This window comes from Tursiops truncatus, chromosome 12 (genome assembly GCF_011762595.2).
Source record: "Tursiops truncatus isolate mTurTru1 chromosome 12, mTurTru1.mat.Y, whole genome shotgun sequence".
Taxonomy (NCBI): domain Eukaryota; kingdom Metazoa; phylum Chordata; class Mammalia; order Artiodactyla; family Delphinidae; genus Tursiops; species Tursiops truncatus.
The window spans coordinates 36,096,746-36,100,876 of record NC_047045.1 but is presented as its reverse complement, the minus strand read 5'-3'; positions in this window follow the sequence as shown (position 1 = coordinate 36,100,876).

The following is a 4,131-nucleotide window of genomic DNA, read 5'->3' as shown; positions in this document are numbered from 1 at the left end:
GTATTTACTCAGAGAAGTTGAAAACTTATGTCCACAGAAAAACCTGCATACTGATGTTTAGAGCAGCTTTACTCATAACTGTCAAAACTTGGAAGCAACCAAGATGTCCTTCAGTAGGTGAATGGATAAATAAACTGAGGTACATCTGGACGACAGAATGTTATTCATCACTGAAAAGAAATGGGCTATCAAGCCATGAAAAGACATGGAGGAACCTTAAACGCATATTATTAAGTGAAAGAAACCAATCTGAAGAGGCTACATACTGTCTGATTCCAATTACATAACATTGTGGAAAAGGTAAAACTATGGAAACAGTAAAAAGATCAGTGTTTTCCAGGGGTCTGGGGAAGGGTGGCCGATGAATAGGTAGAACACAGAGGATTTTTAGAGCAGTGAAAATACTCTGTATGATACTATAACAATGACACATATCCTTGTTCATTTGACCAAACCCACAGAACATGTAACACCAAGAGTGAATCCTAAGGTAAATTATGGACTTTGGGTGATTATGATGTATCACTGTAGGTTCAACAACTGTAACAAACGTACCACTCTGGCAGGAAACGTTGATAATGGATGAGGCTATGCATGTGTAGGAGCACTGTGTATATGGAAAATTTCTGTACTTTTATCTCAGTTTTGCTGTGAACCTAAAATTGCTTTAAAAAAATAAAGCAGTCTTAAAGGGCATAACTTAAGATGTCATGGATATAAAAATGATTTTTTTAAAAACATATTGCTGATTTTACTCAAAGTGTGGTAGGATATTAAGTCTATGTATATTACTGAAAGTTTAAGGATGTACACTGCAAACCGAGACAAGTATTTCTCAACCTGTTTTTCATCATCCCCTCATAAGGAGACTTTTTTCTTACTTGCCTCCCCCACGGAACTTTAATAACACTGATATACTGAATGTTTACTTATGTACTGTGGCTCTTTACAGGGCCACAAATTACTATAATATCTAGGATGGTTTTTGCCCTTACCCTTAAAAATAATTTTCACATTCTTATGATAACCTCTTTGAGAAGGCAAGCCTTAGGGCAACTCCTAAAAATAATACAAAAAGGTATAATTAAAAAGCCAACAGATGATTTAAAATGGAACTTTAAAAATATCATACTAAGACAGAAGAAGGCAGAAATTGAAGAAAACAGGTATCAAAAAAACAAAACCAGTGGGATAAACAAAAAACAGCAAAGTGGTAGATCTAAATCAAAGCATATAAATAAATACGTGTTAGTTCTCCAACTAAAACACAAACATTGATAGAACGGATAAAAAGGCAAGATCTGACTATGTGCTATTTACAAAAGAACTACCTTAATACAAAGACACTTGAAAAAAACTACAGGATGGAAAAGACATAACATGAAAACAATAAGCAATAAGAAGGCTACAGCTTTGTTAATAATAATAAAAGTGACTTTAAGACAGAGTACTACCAGAAATAAAGAAGGGCAATTCAAAATGAAATAAAATACAGCAATCAAAAATCTTAAAACATAGGCTTTAAGATTCTTACTTGTCAGATATATACAGAGCTCTGAAATGCATAAATCAAACACTGACAGAATTAGAGAAACAGACAAAATCCAATCATAGTTGGAGGTTTTTTAATATGCTACTCCCAGCAGTTGATAAAACTAGGGGAAAAAAAATCACTCAGGACAAAAAGAAAATCTTAAAACACATAATTAACCACTTTGCCCTAATAGACATAGATATAGGTATGGATATACAGCTATAAATAGATATAGATCTCACACACACATATATAAACTACACCCATCAACTGCAAGATACAATTCTTTGCAATTCCACATGGCCCATTCACCAAAATAGTCCATAAGGAGGGCCATAAAAAAACAGTCTCAATACATTTTAGATGATCTTACAGAGTATAGTCTCAGGTCAAAACAGAATTAAAATAGAAAACAATACTGATTAAGAAATAGAAAGGTAAATAAATGTAAATATTTGCAAGTAAACAAGATCCTTTTGATTAACTTGATAGATTAAAGAAATCACAAAAAATTTGAAAAATGTTTTATATGAATGATAATGAAAAATACAACATATCAAAATTTGTGGAATGTGGTTAAAACCAACCATAAAGAAAAACCTACAGATGTAAATGCTTATATTAGAAATAAAAGAGAGGTCGCAAATCAGTGTCATAGGGTTTCACCTTAAGAAGTGAGAAGAAAAAAGAAAATCCAAAGTTAGTAAATGGAAAAAATAATAAGAGCATAATTCAATAAAATAGGGAAAAATAGAAAAAACTAAGAAACCCAAAAGTCAGGGCTTTCAACAAAACTGATAAGCCCCTAGGTAGACTAATAAGAAAAATAAGAACACAAATTACCCAAAGCAGGAACCGAAGAGGGTCTAGCAATCTTACATGGAAAGGCTAATAAAGGAATATTATGAATATTGCCAATAAAATTGATGACCTAGGAGAAATGGACAATTCTTTGAAAAACAGGACTTAACAATCAAAAGAGAAAATAATAACTGAAAATAAAATTCAGCAAAAACTCTCAACAAACTAGGAACAGAAGGAAACATCCCAATCTACTAAATGACAAGTATGGAAAAGCTAAAGCCAGGGACTTCTCTGGCAGTCCAGTAGTTAAGACTCTGTGCTGCCAGTGGCAGGGGCGTGGGTTTGATCCCTGGTTGGGGAACTAAGATCCCGCTATGCCACATGGCACAGCCAAAAAATAAAAATAAATAAAGTGAGCGTTAGTTTAAAAGAAAAAACAAAACAAACAAAAAAACCCTAAAGCTAAATCAAACTTAATAATGAAGTATTAAACACTTTCCTCCTCAGATTGGGAATAAGCAAGGATGCTCATTCTCATCGTCTCTATTCAACATTGTGCTGGAGGTTCTAGCCATTGCAGTTAGGGGGTGGGGGATGGGAGGCAGAAATATATATTGGTCTTCATTCCAGTTTCTGACACAGAGCTCATAAAACCCTTGGAATTTCCTTAAGGTGTCTTTTGTTATATTGATAAGGTGACATTGGTATAGCATCGTAGGAGGGAGGCTGGTTGCCAGGGAAACCAACCTTGTGATTAGAGGGTTGGAACTTTCACTCCCCACCCCTCTCATCAACCTCTGGGGATGGCAGAAGGGCTAGAGGTTGAGTTCAATTGCCAGTGGCCAATGGTTTAATCAGTCATGCCTTTGTATTGAGCCTCCATAAAACCCAAAAGGTTGGGTTCTGACAGTTTCTGGTTTGGTGAACATGTGGAGGTGCTAGAAGAGTGGTATGCCTAAAGAAGGCAGGGAAGATCTGTCCCTCTTCCCACATACCTTGCCCTATGAGTCTCTTCTATCTACTTGTTCCTTAGTGATATTCTTTTATATTAAAACAGTAATTTAGTAAGTAAAATATTTCTCTGAGCTCTGTGAGCTGCTCTAGCAAATCAAGCAAAACCGGGGGGTGGGGGGTGGGGTGGTCATAGGAGCATCTAATCTTTTTTTTTTTTTTTAATTTATTTTTGTTTGCGTTGGGTCTTTGTTGCTGTGTGCGGGCTTTCTCTAGCTGTGGCAAGTGGGGGCTACTCTTTGTTGCAGTGCACAGGCTTCTCATTGCAGTGGCTTCTCTTGTTGCGGAGCACGGGATCTTGGCATGCAGGCTTCAGTAGTTGTGGTCGTGGGCTCTAGAGCGCAGACTCAGTAGTTGTAGCGCATAGGCTTAGTTGCTCCGCAGCATGTGGGATCTTCCTGGACTAGGGCTCGAACCCGTGTCCCCTGCACTGGCAGGCGAATTCTTAACCACTGCACCACCAGGGAAGTCCAGGAGCCTCTAATCTAACAGCCATTCAGTCAGAAGCACAGGTGACAAGGTGGAACTGGCATCTGAAGGAGGGGTGCAGTCTTGTGGGACTGAGCCTTTAACCTGCCTTTTACCTGGGATATAATGCTATCTCCAGGTAGACAGTGTCAAAATTGAGTTGAATGTAGTACACCTAGCTGGTGTCACAGAATTGCTTGGTGGTATGGTCAAAAAAATCCACAGATTTGAACTGGAGTCAGAATCTTATGGAAGAGTTAAAACTCTCATAAATTGTTGGTAGGAGTATAAAATGGCAGATCTACTTTGGAAAA